The sequence below is a fragment of the Heloderma suspectum genome, chromosome 5 (assembly GCF_057233095.1).
Source record: "Heloderma suspectum isolate Gila_16-S chromosome 5, 16-S_ref, whole genome shotgun sequence".
NCBI classification, from domain to species: domain Eukaryota; kingdom Metazoa; phylum Chordata; class Lepidosauria; order Squamata; family Helodermatidae; genus Heloderma; species Heloderma suspectum.
The window spans coordinates 66,039,824-66,053,976 of record NC_139462.1 but is presented as its reverse complement, the minus strand read 5'-3'; the positions used below and the strand labels follow the sequence as shown (position 1 = coordinate 66,053,976).

The 14,153-nt window shown below is 43.9% G+C and overlaps 1 protein-coding gene across 4 annotated transcripts in view; it reads left to right on the top strand.

Moving 5' to 3' along the window:
- FBXW7 (F-box and WD repeat domain containing 7) overlaps nucleotides 1-14,153 on the top strand; it is a 200,450-nt gene that overhangs the window by 67,867 nt on the left and 118,430 nt on the right. The gene's annotated exons all lie outside the window — the stretch shown is intronic.

The window sequence follows — 14,153 nt, the reverse complement described above, 5'->3', positions numbered from 1 at the left end:
AAACATGAAGACTTCAACTGGTAAATGTTGCTTGGTTTTTGCTTTACCCAGGAAAATTGAATATCTCTTACGTATACTTTTAATTCAAGTCTATGCCCTAACCACTGATGCCGAAGGCGCTGAAGTTGATCGCTTCTATGAAGACCTACAACACCTTGTAGAACTAACACCACAAAAAAGATGTCCTCTTCATCATAGGGGATTGGAATGCTAAAGTAGGAAGTCAAGAAATCACCGGGATAACAGGCAAGCATGGCCTTGGTGTACAAAATGAAGCAGGACAAAGGCTAATCGAGTTTTGCCAAGAGAACACCCTGATCATAGCAAACACTCTTTTCCAACAGCACAAGAGGCGACTCTACACATGGACATCACCAGATGATCAATATCGAAATCAGATTGATCATGTACTTTGCAGCCAAAGATGGAGAAGCTCCATACAGTCAGTCAAAACAAGACCTGGAGCTGACTGTGGCTCAGATCATGAGCTGCTTCTTGCAAAATTTCGGCTTAAATTGAAGAGCCTAGGGAAAACCACTAAACCATTCAGGTATGACCTAAATCATATCCCTTATGAATATACAGTGGAGGTGAGGAATAGATTTCAGGGATTAGACCTGATAGGCAGAGCACCTGAGGAACTATGGACGGAGGTCCGTAACATTGTTCAGGAGGCAGCAACTCAATCCATCCCAAAGAAAAAGAAATGCAAGAAAGCCAAGTGGCTGTCTGATGAGGCTTTACAAGTAGCTGAGGAAAGAAGGGAAGCGAAGAGCAAGGGAGAAAGGGGAAGATATATCCAACTGAATGCAGAGTTCCAGAGAATAGCAAGGAGAGACAAGAAGGCCTTCTTAAATGAACAATGCAAAGAAATCAAGGAAAACAACAGAATGGGAAAGACTAGCGATCTCTTCAAGAAAATCGGAGATCTCAAGGGACGTTTTGTGCAAAGACGGGCATGATCAAGGACAAAGAAGGCAGGGACCTAACAGAAGCAGATGAGATTAAGAAGAGGTGGAAAGAATACACAGAAGAACTATCCAGGAAAGTGTCAGGGTGGACACTGAGCCCATAGAATCCCAGAGTAGTTCTGATTCTGAGGAAGAGGAGCCGCTCCTGGGAGAGGAGCGCGCTCATCTTTCCCAGGGCCGACAGCTGACAGAGATTCCTCCCACTGGCATTCCTAGCTTAGATAGCAGTCCTGGGAGTGACAGAGCGCGGGAAGCAGACTTGATGGACGCGCGACGCTGACGCAGGGAGCGGCGCCAAATGGAGGGCGCGGAAAGGAGGCATAGTGCCTGGTTGGCGCGCAAACAATGGTTGCGCCCAGAGTATCCAAGGGAAAAGGGGAGGGACTCTCCCTAGCCCATAAGTTCAGGGTCTGCCAGTAATTCCCTTTCAAACGGGGACCAACTGTTCCAACTTAGGGTATAGGTACTCTGCTGCTCATATCTAGTTGCTAACAGTAGAGTTGTTAAGTTGTTAAAGAGGAATAAAGCTTTGAAAAGAATCCCTTTGTCTGTGTCTGGACTTGGCTACTGGATTAGACTGAGAGAGGCCTCCAAGGAGCCCTTGACAGAAAGATCTTAATGTCCCTGATAGCCATGATAGTGCGGTCACTGAACTGGAGCCGGACATCCTAGAGAGTGAAGTCAAGTGGGCCTTAGGAAGCATAACTAACAACAAAGCTAGCGGAGATGACAGCATTCCAGCTGAGCTATTTAAAATCCTAAAAGATGATGCTGTTAAAGTGTTGCACTCAATATGCCAGCAAATTTGGAACACTCAACAGTGGCCACAAGACTGGAAAAGGTCAGTTTACATTCCAATTCCAAAGAAGGGCAACACCAAAGAGTGTTCAAACGACTGTACAATTGCACTCATTTCACATGCCAGCAAGGTGATGCTCCAAATCCTACAAGCTAGGCTTCAGCAGCATGTGAACCAAGAACTACTGGAAGTACAAGCGGGGTTTCGAAGAGGCAGAGGAACTAGAGATCAAATCGCCAACATTCGCTGGATCATGGAGAAAGCAGGAGAATTCCAGAAAAACGTCTATTTCTGCTTCATTGACTACGCTAAAGCCTTTGATTGTGTGGATCACAAGAGACTGTGGCAAATTCTTAAAGAGATGGGAGTACCAGACCACCTTACCTGTCTCTTGAGAAACCTGTACGAGGGTCAAGAAGCAACAGTAAGAACTGGACATGGAACAACCGATTGGTTCAAAATTGGGAAAGGAGTACGACAAGGCTGTATATTGTTGCCCTGCTTATTTAACTTATATGCAGAGTACATCATGAGAAATGCCGGGTTGGATGAATCACAGGTCAGAATTAAGATTGCCGGGAGAATTATCAACAACCTCAGATATGCAGACGATTCCACCCTAATGGCAGAAAGTGAAGAGGATCTAAAGAGCCTCTTGTTGAGGGTGAAAGTGGAGAGTGCCAAAGCTGGTCTGAAACTCAACATTAAAAAAGCTAAGATCATGGCATCTGGCCCCATCACTTCCTGGCATATAGGAGGGGAAGAAATGGAAGCTGTGACAGATTTTATTTTCTTGGGCTCCAAGATCACCACAGACGGTGACTGCAGCCATGAAATTAAAAGACGCTTGCTCCTTGGGAGGAAAGCTATGGCAAACCCCAACGCCTGGCGTGCTATGGTCCACGGGGTCACGAAGAGTCGGACACGACTTAACGACTGAACAACAAATGCTTTTATTTGGGCTACACCTGTTAGTTTACTTATCTCTTTGTAAGTTGCTTGGTAATTTCAAATATGATTATGGAATGTCAGGCTTGCAAGCCTATTATATTTTTAAATAGGTGTCAATGGGAGGTAATGAATGTATAACTAGTTCATTAGGAAATAAATTTTACACAGGAGATCAGTACTGTGCCATTAAAATGATTTATAAAACATAGAAAAAACTTCACAGCAAAGGTACAAGCATAGGTAAATTGGTAAACAAGAAATGAACCAACTTCAGAATTCACAATAAGATACAAAAAATGTTGAAGGACAGATAAAACATAACCCGGTTACAAATTTTCCAGTCTTTTAAAGTTAATATTGTTGTTTGTCAAATGCGTTTCGAATGGATAAAACTAGGGGCTCTGAGGTTAGGATGGGAAAAATCAGAGTGGATTTGAGGAAGAAAGAAGGATTGAGGAAGAAAGAAGTTTTGGCTATAGGGGACCAGTGAAATTATACCAAGAGAAGGGAAGGATGTACTGTTCGTTCAAGATGTACAGGTGGAGTAGGGATGGGAGGGGGAAGGCCTTAAAGGGCATCGATATAGCACTTATTTACTACAGGTGCTTTATAAATTTGCCATTCATCCTGCAATAGAACAGCAAACATAGACACTTCTTGTGTGTATTGAGTCTATAACAATGCTGTAATTTGTTCAATTGTTAAATAATCTTTCATTTTTAATTTAAATTCATTCTTGCTTTATCCTGTAGTGATTGCTTGGAATAATAATAATCCTACTTACAATGGCCTTAATGTATTTGAAACTATTAAAAATCTCTCTTCTACCTTTATTTTGTTCAACGTATTTTCAAATCATACAAATTATTCATGAGATTCTAATATCTGCAAAATGTGAAGCTGAATCCATTTGGGAAATGTAAAGCAGACCTCAATTTTCCATCATATACCCAGACAATTGGCCTGGCTTTCCTTTAGGCTGTGGCAAAACAGACCAATGATTCATAGTGGCACTTGCACTCTTTCTCACATATTTTTGACATTAAGGGATGTGACACAGTGGCCTGGTACAGCTGATAGCTGAGTGCCACATATACGACTGTCTATCTGCTGGATGGAAACTGTGGGTGTGTTCTTGGAGTAATGATCTCCTGGCTCTCAGAGAACAAGTTCGTTCCCTTGAGGCCAAGGTTGCTGACCTGGAGGAGCTAAGAGAGGCAGAGAGGTTGGTGGATGAGCCCTTCAGGGACCTATTAGCTGTGTCCAACTCCCAGAGTGACAGCTCCTTGGCTGTCATGGAGAATGCGGGTCTCGGGGAACAAATATCCTCTCGTACCAAGGATGTGCCTCCATGGAGAGTGGGGCTTGTGGCAGTGGGAGATTCAAACATCTCTCTGGGTCTAGAGCTGGGTTTGTGATGGGCGTGTAGACCGCATGGTGAATTGCCTGCCTGGTGCAAAGGTTGTGGGTATCACACACTGTCCAGATAGCCTGGCAGATAGTGCTGGGGGGGAGTCAGTGGTCGTGGTCCATGTTGGTACCAGCGATATGGGGAAATGTAGTCATGAGATCCTGGAAGCCAAATTTAGGTTGCTAGGTGGGAGGTTGAAATCCAGGACCACCAGGGTGGCTTTCTCTGAAATGCTACCTGTTCCATGTGCAGAGCCAGCTAGACAGGAGAAGCTGAGGAGTCTCAATGCATGGATGAGACGGTGGTTCAGGGAGGAGTTCAGATTTGCACTGGGGAATGGTTTGGGACAAGCTGGGCTTGTACAAGAGGGATGGACTTCACCAGAACCAAAATGGAACCAGACTGCTCGCGCTAAACATAAAAAGGGTGGCAGAACAGCTTTTAAACTAAACCCTGGGGGAAAGCTGACAGGAGCTGGGAAGCACCCAGTTTGGGTTAAATCATCCCAGAGGGATGAAGATGAAAATGTTTTTGATTGCCCAAATGTAGAACGGGAGGAAATAGGCCAGGAGTACATAGTAGAACATAATAGTGAATCAAAGGGGCCAACATCCCAAGGCAAAAGATGCACATGCCAGAGGCATCTGGGGAGGGATACCATGTATAGGTGTTTTTATGCAAATGCTAGAAGCCTCGGAGCCAAAATGGGAGAGTTGGAGTGCTAGGTTTTAAAGGAGAACCTGGATATAGTGGGCATTACAGAAACCTGGTGGAGTGGAGAGAACCAGTGTGATATGGTCATCTCTGGATATAACCTCTATAGGAAGGACAGGGAAGGGCGTACTGGGGGAGGTGTTGTCCTTTACATCAAAGAGGGCATAGTGTCGAGCCGACTAGAACATCTAAAAGGGGTAGGCTCTTCCACAGAAGCACTGTGGGTCACAATACCAGGCTCCAAAACTAATTTAGTACTAGGAACATGCTATTGTCCCCCAGACCAGAATGCTCAGAGTGACCTTGAGATGGAAAACGAAATCATAGAGGCCTCCAAAAAAGGAAGTGTTATAATAATGGGCGGCTTCAATTCCCCCCACATTGATTGGATAAATGCACGTTCCAGCCACGACAAAGAGGTTAAATTTCTTGATGCCCTAAACCAGTGGTCTCCAAAGAGGGATGCGCGACACCATCCATGGGGGTGCGTGAGCTGCCTGATCATTGAGCAGCCTCCTGCTGCTCCTACGAGGTAGGTGGTGACGGCGGCAGGATGGGACAGGAGCCAAGAGGGAAGTTCTCTCTTGGATCCCATTCTATCCTGCTTCTGCTGCAAAGCATGACGGAGATTAACCCTTCCCACTCTCCTTTTGCAGACTGAAGCCTAGAAGGAAGGGCACTGTCCTCTTAGCTTCCATCTTGCCAAAGGATAGCGGGAAGGTTAACAGTCCAGGCCAAACCACCAGTCAGCCAAGGAGTAGGGACTCTGTTCAGGGTGCGGGGCTGGCGACCAGGACTCTCTGCTCCGGCGCAGGCAGGACCCTGGCCAAGCATGCCTTTCCCGTCCTTGCAAGGAGACCTTTCCCCTCCTTGCAAGTTGATAGTGGTGCCCTCATAGATTTACAGACTATCTAGTTTTAACTAAACTAACCCTCACGAAATGGATAGGTGGCTTTAAAAGATTCCTGCAAAGAAACCACGGATTGAATATAATGTGACCACAAGCAAGCAACAAGAAAATGGCAGAGCTGACACTTCTACCACCACTAGTATGCGCTCTTCGTCGGCTACATTATGAGGTAAAAACAATGATGATCTAATCAGGTCTGACAAGTCGGCCAAAAAAATTCAAAATTATCAAGAAGGCTATTTGAAATATGGATTTACATCTACTGTCATTAACGATGAACTTCATCCTAAGTGTATATTGCACCTTGAGATATTAGCTAATGATAGTTTGAAGCCATCACGATTAACAAGACATTTAAAAACTAAGCATCTAGACCATGAAGACAAACCTCTACAATCTTTTCAGCAATGTCATGTGATACTCAGTCCAGTACTTTACAGAATTTCATTAAACTTAATGATAAATGTTTAGAAGCCTCTTTTGAGGTTTCTTAATAGCGAAAGACAAAAAGCCACTTACCATTGGGGAAACACTTATCTTTCCTGCTGCAGTAAAGATAGCTGAAATAATACATGGAAAGCAATATGGCGACAAACTAAAATGCATTCCTTTGTCAGCAAATACTGTTGGAAGACACATAGAAAATATTGCTGAAGATTTGAAGAACCTAGTATTAAAACAAATTACACAGTGTTAGTGGTTTGCTATGCAGTTGGATGAAAGTACAGATGTTTCTAACATGTCTCAGCTTATGGCATTTGCTAGATTCTGTTTCAATAATGAAATACACGAAGAACTACTTTTTTTTGAGCCACTGAAGGAAAGATGTACCGGAGAAGACATACTCTCAATAGTAAATGAGCTTTTTAATAAAAACAATGTTTATGGAAAAACTGTGTAAGTGAAACCTGTGGTGGAGTGGCTGCTTTGACTGGAATAAAAAAAAAAGGATTCCAGGGTAAGGTTACAGCACCACACATGAAATACAATCATTGCATCATTCATAGGCAAGCTATTGCAGCAAAGAAGTTGGAGCCGGAAGTGCACATAATGCTACAGGATGTCATAAATGTAGTTAATTTTATAAAAGCAAGACCTTTAAAAGCAACTTGGGACCAGGATACCTGAGAGAGCGCCTCCTTCCCTACCAACCCGCCCAGTCACTGAGGTCATCAGAGGGCATGTTCCTGGTGGTTCCACATGGACCTATGGCCCGGTTGGAGTCCACCAGGAGAAGAGCTTTCAGTGTGGTGGCCCCCTTCCTATGGAATTCCCTGCCTTTAGAGGTCAGACAGGCGCCAATATTGTGTTCTTTCCGGCGCCTCCTGAAGACGTTCTTTCAAGAGGCCTTCTTGCATGACCAGCCGTGGGTTGTTGAATTCCAATTCGTTGGGATTTGTCTTTTTAAAAATGTTTTAACTTTTCAAACTCTTTTAACCATTGTTTTATTCTTACGTTGTTCACCGCTCCGAAATATTCTGATGAGGAGTGGTATATAAATATTGTAAATAAATAAATAAAATAAATGAATAGAATCTTTACAATACTTTGTAATGAGATGGGGAGTGACCGTGAAAATCTTTTGTTCCACAGAGCAGAATTTTCTAACCTGTTTAAAAATCTTCCAAATGTAGAGTTTCAGTGGGTTTTGAACCCAGTTGTTGAAGATATAACAATGCAACACCTTCCAATTAGTTTGCAAGAACAACCGATTAACATCAGGGAAGATGGAAATTTACTAGCTGAATTTCAACAAAAACCTTTGCATACTTGGTGGATGGGATTGCAAAATGAGTATCCTGATTTAGTAAGTGCAGCCAATGATGCATTTCTTCCATTTGGATCTACTTATCTTTGTGAGGTGTCTTTTTCACCTATGGCAGCCATTAAAACCAAGTATCGAAATAAACTGAACTTAGAACCAGACCTTTGAATCACTGTATCACAAAGTGCTAAACCAAGATTTTCAAAAATAATGGAGCATATTCAGTCACATTTCTGTCACTAAAAATATTATTAATATCTTTGTTAGTGAGAGCAAAAAGGGGTTTTGTACCGTTAATAATAAACAATATTTTAAATAGGTTTTTTATTTTATTTCATCTTTATCTCATCCTGTTTAATTTTATTTTTTGTGTATGTTTTGTAATGTACATAATTTTGTGTATGTTTTGTAATATACATTAGTACAGTAGTACATGTATATAATTTATAAATATACATATTGGGGGGGTGCTCATTTTTTTTCACTGATAGGGGTGCACGATCAAAAAAGTTCAGAGACCACTGCCCTAAACGATTGTGACCTAGAACAGTTGGTCATGGAACTGACCAGAAGGGAGGCTTGTTTGGAGCGCCACCGGAGCCTTGCAAAGCAGAGGAGTTATCAGATGAAGAATTAAAAGAAACTGTTAGTAGTCAGGAATGTCCATTTTTCACAGGTTTGTTTCTGATACTGAATTCTAAGTCCTGTTGCAACTTGCAATTTTCTGAGGGATAGGGCATGGCTGCTCCCTTCCCCAAGGAAGCAAAAGAGGCTTTCCTCCCAGTTTTACAACCATCAGTCAGTGCCTCAGGCAGGATGGTAAAAGGCAAGCTCTACTCACTGCCTGAATCTGTTATGGAGAAAATCCAAGTTCCCAAGATAGATACTCCAGTGGTGGGCCTCACCTCTATCTCAGTGATCCTGGCAGATGGAGAAGTGGGACCAAGGGTTCCCTGTGATAATAGGGTCAAGGCCGTTTTGTGTTTGCCAGAGCACTGTACCTGTGGGCAGAGGAATGAGCCAACATGGGGTAATCACACAAGCAGCTGACGATGGGGCTTAAAAAAGATGGCCCACTCCTCTATGCTTTTGGTGAATTCATCATTGGACGCTGTGCAGCTGGAATCCTGAGCAATGGCCACCACCATGGTGGCCAGGTGAAATATTTGGCTCATTTTTATTAATGGATGAGGAGGTGCAGGGAATCCTTATCAGATTTGCAGATGTCACAAAATTGGGTGGGATAGCTAACACCCTGGAAGACAGAAACAAAATTCAAATTGATCTTAATAGGTGGGAGCTCTGGACAGAAAACAACAGAATGGAATTTAATAGGGATACATGCCAAGTTCTGCACCTAGGAAAAAGAAACCAAATGCACAGTTACAAGATGGGGGATACTTGGCTCAACAATACTACAAGTGAGAAGGATCTTGGAATTGTGGTAGATCGCAAGCTGAATATGAGCCAACAATGTGATGTGGCTGCAAAAAAGGCCAGTGCTATTTTGGGCTGCATTAATAGAAGCATCGCTTCCAAATCCCAGGAAGTACTAGTTCCCTTCTACTCAGCACTGGTTAGGCCTCATCTGGAGTACTGTGTCCAGTTCTAGGCACCACACTTGAAGAAGGATGCAGACAAACTGGAGAGGGTTCAGAGGAGGGCAACAAAGATGATGAAGGGACTGGAAACAAAGCCCTATGAAGAGAGACTGAAAGAACTGGGCATGTTTAGCCTTGAGAAGAGAAGACTGAGGGGAGATATGATAGCACTCTTCAAGTACTTGAAAGGTTGTCACAGAGAGGAAGGCCAGGATCTCTTCTCAATCATTCCAGAGTACAGGACACGGAATAATGGGCTCAAGTTACAGGAAGCCAGATTCCGGCTGAACATCAGGAAAAACTTCCCGACTGTCAGAGCAATACTACAATGGAACCAATTCCCTAGGGAGGTGGTGGGCTCTCCCACACTGGAGGCATTCAAGACAAGGCTAGACAGCCATCTGTCAGGGGTGCTTTGACTTGGATCTCTGCATTGAGCAGGGGGTTGGACTCAGTGGTCTTATAGGCCCCTTCCAACCCTACTATTCTATGATTTTGTGAAACGGGCAGGTAGTCCCTGGCACCCAGTCTTGCCTAGCAGCTACTTCCTTTATAGCAGGGATGGGTAACATGTGGCCCTCCAGATGTTTTGGCCTACAACTTCCATAAGCCCAAGCCAGCATAGCTGGTGGTGAGGCATGATAGGACTTGTAGACCAAAAACATCTGAAGGGCCTCATGTTTCCCATTCCTGCTTTACAGGAGATAAGGTTTTTGGAAAACCACTTTAGGTTGTTATTTATTATTAACATTTATATACCACCCCATCTCCTAAAAAGCCATCAAGGTGGTGTACAACAACTTAAAATAATAATATCCTGCAACAATAAAAACAAAGTGAAAAACTAAAAACATTAAAAACTGCACATTTTAAAAGGCTAAATTAAAAAAGGTATCTCTTTACATCTTTTCTAAAGGCCAAGAGAGTGGGAGCAAATTATAATTCTTGAGGGAGCGCATTCCATAGTTTGGGGGCAACACAAGAGAAAGCCATTTGATGTGTGCCAAACTAATGGGCCTCTGCAGGTAATGGTGCCTTCAAAAGAGCCTCTTCTGCAGATCTTAATACTTGGGCAGGTTTATAGCAAGATAGGTAGTTCCTTAGATAGCCAGCTCCTAAGCTGTTTAGGGCTTTAAAGGTTAGGACCAATACCTTGAATTGAACCCAGAAAGCAATTGGCAACTGGTTTGGGTCTTTCAGGACAGGTGTAATATGTTCCTCATACCGTGCACCAGTTAACAGCCTAGCTGCTGCATTTTGCAGCAGTTGAAGCTTCTGGAACTCTTCGGGGTAGCCCCATGTAGAGCGCATTGCAATAGTTTAAATGTGGCTATCGGGCTTGAAACCAATTAAAGAAGAAGGCACTGCTTGTACCTAAAGAAGGGATTGCAAACAAAAGGTGCAACATTCCTAGTTCTGAAATCTGGTCAACTTTCAATCCAGGACTATTGGAGGCTGCTCAGGTGTAGCAGTTTGCTCCTGCAGCCTTCTGTGAAAAGTGGAAACTAATGTAAAGCCCATGTCACCATGGGTGCTAGTAGTATGAGAATGATTGGATGAAAGTATGTTTGGCTGTTACCCTTGCGAGTGAAACAACTTTCAGGGGGCATTTCCTTTTTTCCCTCCCTCTTCCTCTCTCAACTTCTGAATTTTGTCCCACATCAGCTTCCTTTCAGTGAGCACCCCAATAATACAACCTTTTCCCACTACATTAAAGCAAGCCCCTGCCCCCCACCATAGCAAACAGGGTCTTCCAACATACCTTCCTCTCATTCGCCCACACAGTTAGCCTCCCTCCTTCTAATAAGAACCCCCTCCCATTACATGAGAGTATAGACAGACTGACTTCTCCTCTCTTGCAGGGAAAGGGGGTGTTCCAAGCCCCCACCCAGGAAGCCCCACCTTCACCTGGGTCTGAAAAACAAAAGGTGAGCTGGGGGGGGGGAGAGGCCACCTTTCTCTCACCTGCCCTGAGCCCTCCAGGGGAGGGAGCATGGCCATTGGCCCTAGCAGTCACCTTCATGGGGAGCCTAGCAGCTCCCCATTAAGCCTGCCTGTTAAGCCAAATGAATAAAAACAAACCCAAACAGAAACTGAAAAACGGAAAGTGGGAGGATGCAGGTAATGGAGGTCAAAAACACGTGTTGCCAGATCAGGTGCTGTTTTCCGTGGTCTTTTTAAAAAGATCATTTGTTGTTGTTGTTCAGTCGTTCAGTCGTGTCCGACTCTTCGTGACCCCATGGACCATAGCACGCCAGGCCTTCCTGTCCTGCGCTCTCTCCCGGAGCGTACTCAAGTTCATATTCATTGCATCCGTGATGCTATCTAGCCATCTCATCCTCTGCCGTCCCCTTCTCCTTTTGCCTTCAGTCTTTCCCAGCATCAGGGTCTTTTCCAGGGAGTTTTCTCTTCGCATTAGGTGGCCAAAATATTGGAGCTTCAGCTTCATTATCTGTCCTTCCAATGAGCACTCAGGGTTGATTTCCTTTAGGATGGACTGATTTGACCTCCTTGCAGTCCAGGGGACTCGTAAGAGTCTTCTCCAGCACCACAGTTCGAAAGCATCAATTCTTCGGCGCTCAGCCTTCCTTATAGTCCAGCTCTCACAGCCATACATTACTACTGGGAAAACCATAGCTTTGATTAGACGGACCTTTGTCGGCAAGGTGATGTCTCTGCTTCTTACTATGCTGTCTAGGTTGGCCATAGCTTTCCTCCCAAGGAGCAAGCGTCTTTTAATTTCATGGCTACAGTCACCGTCTGCAGTGATCTTGGAGCCCAAGAAAGTAAAATCTGTCACTGCTTCCATTTCTTCCCCTTCTATATGCCAGGAAGTGATAGGGCCAGATGACATGATCTTAGTTTTTTTAATGTTGAGTTTCAAACCAGCTTTTGCACTCTCCTCTTTCACCCTCAACAAGAGGCTCTTGAGATCCTCTTCGCTTTCTGCCATTAGGGTGGTATCGTCTGCATATCGGAGGTTGTTGATAATTCTCCCGGCAATCTTAATTCCGACCTCTGATTCATCCAACCCGGCATTTCTCATGATGTACTCTGCATATAAGTTAAATAAGCAGGGTGACAATATGCAGCCTTGTCGTACTCCTTTCCCAATTTTGAACCACTCGGTTGTTCCATGTCTGGTTCTTACTGTTGCTTCTTGACCCTCGTACAGGTTTCTCAGCAGACAGGTAAGGTGGTCTGGTACTCCCATCACTTTAAGAATTTGCCACAGTTTGTTGTGATCCACACAATCAAAGGCTTTAGCGTAGTCAATGAAGCAGAAATAGACATTTTTCTGGAATTCTCTTGCTTTCTCCATGATGCAGCGAATGTTGGCGATTTGATCTCTAGTTCCTCTGCCTCTTCGAAACCCAGCTTGTACTTCCGGTAGTTCTCGGTTCGCATACTGCTGAAGCCTAGCTTGTAGGATTTTGAGCATCACCTTGCTGGCATGTGAAATGAGCGCAATTGTGCGGTAGTTTGAACACTCTTTGGCGTTGCCCTTCTTTGGAATTGGAATGTAAACTGACCTTTTCCAGTCTTGTGGCCACTGTTGAGTGTTCCAGATTTGTTGGCATATTGAATGCAGCACTTTAACAGCATCATCTTTTAGGATTTTAAATAGCTCAGCTGGAATACTGTCATCTCCGCTAGCTTTGTTGTTACTAATGCTTCCTAAGGCCCACTTGACTTCACTCTCGAGGATGTCCGGCTCAAGTTCAGTGACCGCACTATCATGGCTATCAGGGACATTCAGATCTTTCCTGTATAGTTCTTCTGTGTATTCTTGCCACCTCTTCTTAATCTCATCTGCTTCTGTTAGGTCCCTGCCTTCTTTGTCCTTTATCATGCCCGTCTTTGCACAAAACGTTCCCTTGAGATCTCCAATTTTCTTGAAGAGATCTCTAGTCTTTCCCATTCTGTTGTTTTCCTCCATTTCTTTGCATTGTTCATTTAAGAAGGCCTTCTTGTCTCTCCTTGCTATTCTCTGGAACTCTGCATTCAGTTGGGTATATCTTCCCCTTTCTCCCTTGCTTTTCGCTTCCCTTCTTTCCTCAGCTACTTGTAAAGCCTCATCAGACAGCCACTTGGCTTTCTTGCATTTCTTTTTCTTTGGGACGGATTTCGTTGCTGCCTCCTGAACAATGTTACGGACCTCCGTCCATAGTTCCTCAGGCACTCTGTCTATCAGGTCTAATCTCTGAAATCTATTCCTCACCTCCACTGTATATTCATCAGGGATATGATTTAGGTCATACCTGAACGGTTTAGTGGTTTTCCCTAGGCTCTTCAATTTAAGCCGAAATTTTGCAAGAAGCAGCTCATGATCTGAGCCACAGTCAGCTCCAGGTCTTGTTTTTACTGACTGTATGGAGCTTCTCCATCTTTGGCTGCAAAGGACATAATCAATCTGATTTCGATATTGACCATCTGGTGACGTCCATGTGTAGAGTCGCCTCTTGTGCTGTTGGAAAAGAGTGTTTGCTATGATCAGCATGTTCTCTTGGCAAAACTCTATTAGCTTTTGTCCTGCTTCATTTTGTACACCAAGGCCATGCTTGCCTGTTATCCCGGTGATTTCTTGACTTCCTACTTTAGCATTCCAATCCCCTATGATGAAGAGGACATCTTGTTTTGGTGTTAGTTCTAGAAGGTGTTGTAGGTCTTCATAGAACCGATCAACCTCAGCTTCTTCGGCCTCAGTGGTTGGGGCATAGACTTGAATTACTGTGATGTTGAATGGTTTGCCTTGGATTCGTACTGAGATCATTCTATCATTTTTAAGATTGTACCCCAGTACTGCTTTTCCCACCCTTTTGTTGACTATGAGCGCTACTCCATTTCTTCTAAGGGATTCTTGCCCACAATAGTAGATATGATGGTCACCTGAATTAAATTCGCCCATGCCTGTCCATTTTAGTTCGCTGATTCCCAAGATGTCGATGTTCAATCTTGCCATCTCATGTTTGACCACCTCCAGCTTACCTTGATTCATTGATCTGACATTCCAGGTTCCTAAACAATATT